We start from the raw sequence: 5,156 nt of genomic DNA on the forward strand, positions 1-5,156 counted from the left end.
AGTGGTGGTGATGAACATCCTTGTGTTTTCCTGATTTTAATTTCAAAACTACAGTGTTGTTTTGGTATGTGTGATGTGAGTTGTTCATTTGAGATATGTCTTATTTTCTCAAATTAAGCTATTGCTTATAAGATGCACCAACTTAATAACAGCTTTTGGAGGGTGGAGTGGGGAGAGGAAAAAGCTACTTAATATTAACCATACACATTGACTGAAAGATATTCTTATTGCAATGATGGCAAATGTGAAACAAATGTACCTTAGAATAACTAAAGGAAAAATTATATATAAAATTTTTTCCCTGCCATTGTTAGTGTCATAATTAAATACACACTCACTTGATGTAAGCAGTATCCTCACAGAAGATAAGTTCTTTTTTTTTTTTTTCCTGAGTTGGAGTCTCGCTGTGTCACCCAGGGTGGAGTGCAGTGGCATGATCTCAGCTTACTACAACCTCTGCCTCTTGGGTTGAAGCGATTCTCCTCCCTCAGTCTTCCGAATAGCTGGGATTACAGGTGCCTGCCACCACACCCTGCTAATTTCTGTATTTTTAGTAGAGATGGGGTTTCACCATTGTTGTCCAGGCTGGTCTCAAACTCCTGACCTCAGGTGGCCCACCCACCTCAGCCTCCCAAAGTGTTGGGATTACAGGCATGAGCCTCGGTGCCTGGCCAGATAAATTCTTTATACAGTATATACTTTATGATGTTCAGCAAGCAACATTCTATTCCCAGTTTTTAGAATTTTCATGAGAAATGGATGTTGAATTTAACAAGAGTCTAAGCAGAAGGCTATCATTAGAAAGCTTGATGCCCTGATATGAATAATTTCCTAATGCTAAACCATTTTTGCAATCCTGGGATAAACCTTACTTTATTGCTCTGTATTATTCTTTTAATAGTCTGTTGAATTCTATTTCTGGTATTTTATTTAGGATTATTACAGCTATTTTCCTAAGTGAGGAGGATCCATGGGATTTTTTTTTTTTGCCTATTCCTGTCAGATTGTGGTGTAACAGTTATGATCATTTCATCACATAAACTCGATGACTGTGCATCTTTTTTCAATGTGGTAGAACAGTTTATATGACAAAAATTAGCAGTTCTTGAAAGCTAATTCAACATCTGGAACTAGAGTCTTTTGCGGAAGTAAATATTTGGTAACATCTTCAACTTTTTTCTTGATTATTGGTCTTAAAAAGCCTTATAGGGTCAATTTTGAGAATTTATATTTTCCCACAGAAATTCTTGTCATTGAGATCTTCAAATTCGTTAGCAAATAACAGTGAAGTGTCTCATAATTTTTAAGTCTTCCCTTTATCTGTTTCATTTATTTATTTTTTATTTTATTTATTTTATTTTGAGACGGTGTCTCGCTGTGTTACCCAGGCTGCAGTGCAGTTGCGTGATCTAGGTTCTCTGCAACCTCCGCCTCCTGGGTTCAAGCAATTCTCCTGCCTCAGCCTCCCTAGTCGCTGGGATTATAGGCATGCGCCACGATGCCTGGCTAACTTTTGTATTTTTAGTAGAGACGGATTTCACCATGTTGGCCAGGCTTGTCTCCAACTCCTGGCCTCAAGTAATCCACCCATCTCAGTCTCCCAAAGTGATGGGATTACAGGCGTGAGCCACTGCGCCCAGCCTGTTTTATTATTTTTGAATTAATTTACTTAGCTCCTCTCTGCTTTTACTGAAGTCATCTAATGCTCTCAATCCAATAAGTGTTATGCCTCATCTCGTCTCGTCTCTTTTCTTTTCTTTTTTTGATGGAGTCTCGCTCTGTTGCAGTGGCGTGATCTCGGCTCACTGCAACCTCCACCTCCTGGGTTCATTTCATTCTCCTGCCTCAGCCTCCCGAGTAGCTGGGACTATGGGTACCTGCCACCATGCCCGGCTAATGTTTTTTGTGTTTTTAGTAGAGATGGGGTTTCTTTTTTTTCTTTTTCCTTTTCTTTTCTTTTTTTTTTTTTTTTTTACCAAGGTAAAACAAATTTATTTGGGAGGAACAATTCCCTTCAAAAGTAGATCCCTATCTTTAGGAGACAAAAGGAAACACTGTGATGAACCTACAGCCCCTAGTTTGGGGGGCCACAGGCCCACCCTCATGTTGCTGTGGGCTCTAGCCTCAGTAGTCAGATCCAGGTAAACCTCAGTTTCAAGAATAAAGGTAAGCCACAGACATGCAGCACCACCAGAGACAACACCACCCCGTGGCAAGAAGGCCATCCTCTGGACTGTCCCCGTATTGCCACGGTAAGGCAGGAGGCATGCTGTGACTCCTTGTGCTCCGTGCCCATTGCACAGGCCAGTTCAATTCCCTACCATCTGCCACCTATGCTCTTCTTTTGGGATTCCAACTCTGGCCAGACAAATGTGAATCTGGAAACAGAGGCCCAGGGCCCTCTTGCAGTACAGACATTTTGAGGTGGGTAGGCAGCATATGTTACATTCTAAGTAAAACAGCTAGAGGGTAAAACACTCCAACGCCAAGTTATTTTCAAAAAGGGCTCTGTGTTATCCTATAGTTTGCCTTTTTTTTTTTTTGTATAATTGTACAACCTTTGAAAATTACATAAGTTGTAATGATCTAGTACTATTAATAGCCATTCAGAAAACACTTTCCCTCCCTCCCAACAACCATCCAGGGGGAAATAAAAGTCCTGAAAAGAGGCCAGTTCAATATGGCCTCTACTCTGGCAGAAACAGAAAGTGAAAAGAGAAGAAAACAGAGATCAACTAAGAGGTGTTGCCAGTGTCTCTCAGGAGTGGGGCCCTGGCTGTCGCCTGGGGTCATGAAAGGCAGAGCCTGCGGCATGCAGTATGGCAGCCGGGAGACCTTGCAGCCACATCTTCCTCACTCCGGCACATCCACATCCCAACTTAGGTGTCATGGAAATCTTTCAGCAGGGTTCTCCTCCGCTGCTCTGCTATATGCATCTGGTTCTCCAAGTCCCCTCTGTCATAGCTGTCTGCACGCTCCACTTTCCGTGAGAGGTTTTCGATCTCAGCCTCCAGCTGAGCCTGCTGGTATTCAAACAGCTTCTTCCTGGGTCCGGACTCCATGTAATATGCATATGGGTACGTGTATTGCACGGTGTATCGACACTTGGCCAAGAACTTGGCAGCATTCTGTAGGTACTGCCAGTCGATCCACGTCCCCAGATTGTTCATGACCCTCTCCTGAATCTTCTCGTGAATCCACTGGTATGTCTGTGCCTCAAGCTGCAAGCTTTTGTTGTGGTTTTTCCCACCTCTCCAAGTAGAATAAGTACTTCTTGAGGGCCTCCCTCGCCTGGGCTTGTTGGCTCTGGTTCACAATGTCAGAATTCTCCTTGTAACGACTGCACTCATAGTATTCACTGCCATGAGTCTTCCAATCTCCTAGACACATCCAGCAGAAGTCATGTTTACATTTGGAGCAGTGCATGTGATTGCAGCCTCCATTCTTCTCAATGCAGATGTTGCACTTGGGACAGTCTTTAGTGTGGGCACTAATGTAGTTGGCTGTTTCAGAGTTGTCTGCACACTTTGTGAGCCATTTCCGGATTGTGGCGTGTCTGTGGGTGCATGATACATCTGATGACACTTGAAACAGAAGACCTCGTTGCACCGATTGCACTGTACTCGGCAAGCTCTAGGCTCCTGTACCCAAATAACCATGGGGCAGTCTGCACCAGGGCACAGCTGGAGCTGGTAATGACTCTCCACATAGTCCCTGAAGAAGTAGCGCCTGTATTTCTTTCTCAATTCTTCATTGGGAAGCAATGGAAACAAAGTCCTCTGGTTAATGGAGTGGACAGTCCTAAGCCATATGAGAGACTCCCACGCCCACGCCGTCCTTGATGAGAACTGAGCAGTGCTGCTCCCAGCAGCTGCAGCAAAACTGGTGCTGACAGGCCAGAGAGAGTAGGTTTTCCTTTCGCACAAACTGCATACACACTGCACAGTGGTGAGGGGGATGGGATGTGGAAACATGTTTTGATGGATTAGGCTGAACTCGAGCCTCAACAAGCAGTTGAGCAGAATTGGACTTGAATCTGTCCAATATCTCTGAAACTTGCCAGTAGAAATTAACTAATATAAGTTTAGCAACTGAATGAGATACCTTTAGGACAGAAGCTAAGATGGTCATGTGCTCATTGAGGGCACTCTCAGATTCCTTGCAGGTGAAGCAGGTGAACTGGTACTCCTCGGGATCAAAGGCATCAGCCCCCTGCTGCTCCACATCACTGGCTACTCCCACGTAATAGTCCTCTATGTCCCCAGGGTCTTCATCCTCTTCTTCTTCCTCTTCCTAACAATTTGGGTCACAGTCCTCTTCATTGCTGTCAGACCCTTGGCTATTCATGTCCACCGACATCTTAGCATCCAGCCAAGTTACAGATCAGGAAAGCAGTTGCTTTTTCCCCCTCCCCACAAAACTACCGCTTTTTCAAGTGCATTAGTATTTTTGTCTTCTGTAATTCTTGGAGATCTCTCAGGCATCTGTCACCCAAGTATTCTACGTAATAGGATTTCCATCGGGAGCTGCGCCCTCGAGGCTACTGAGCCCAGACAAGCCAGACCAGGTCAGGCCGGGTCAGAGGTACCACACTGGGGAGAAGCGGCGGTGGAGGTGGCGGGCCGACACCAGTCAAACCCGTGCTGCTTCCTCCAGAAGCGAGACAGGGTTTCACCGTCTTAGCCAGGATGGTCTCAATCTCCTGACCTCGTGATCCGCTCACCTCTGCCTCCCAAAGTGCTGGGATTACACGCGTGAGCCACCGCCCCCGGCTTTTTTTTTTTTTTTGACAGGTAGCGAGAATTGGGCTCCCAGTTTGACCTGTGACTGTTTTGCTGCTGTGTTTTGGTGTTTCTGGATTGTTCCATGAGTAAATGCTAAGGGGAAAGGGACTTTCTTCTTTCAGTCTCTGAAGTTTCTTGAGCATCTAGAACACTTCCTGGCCATAGTAGGGGTGCAATACTTATTCGTTGGGCAAATGAAAAAATGACTGTGGGAAACAGGTGAGAAGTTGCCAGAAGCCTCCTTTTCAGGGAAGACCTCATAAGGACAGAAAGAAGTAAGCAACAGGTCTTCTATTGTCTACAAAGGTGAACTTTTGCTATTGCCACTCCCCACCTCACCCACCCACGACCACCGACCACACAGTTCAAACG

At 45.0% G+C, this 5,156-nt stretch overlaps 1 pseudogene across 1 annotated transcript; it reads right to left on the reverse strand.

Annotated features, from left to right (window-relative positions):
• Nucleotides 1–1,976: 1,976 nt before the first annotated feature.
• On the reverse strand, nt 1,977–4,359 carry LOC112626190 (annotated as a pseudogene). The gene is made up of 2 exons (XR_003119838.1): nt 3,247–4,359; nt 1,977–2,999 (listed from the first exon to the last, which is right to left on the reverse strand). The product of XR_003119838.1 is annotated as an E3 ubiquitin-protein ligase ARIH2-like (transcript).
• Between the last annotated feature and the right edge of the window lie 797 nt (nt 4,360–5,156).

This window comes from Theropithecus gelada, chromosome 6 (genome assembly GCF_003255815.1).
Source record: "Theropithecus gelada isolate Dixy chromosome 6, Tgel_1.0, whole genome shotgun sequence".
Classification (NCBI taxonomy): domain Eukaryota; kingdom Metazoa; phylum Chordata; class Mammalia; order Primates; family Cercopithecidae; genus Theropithecus; species Theropithecus gelada.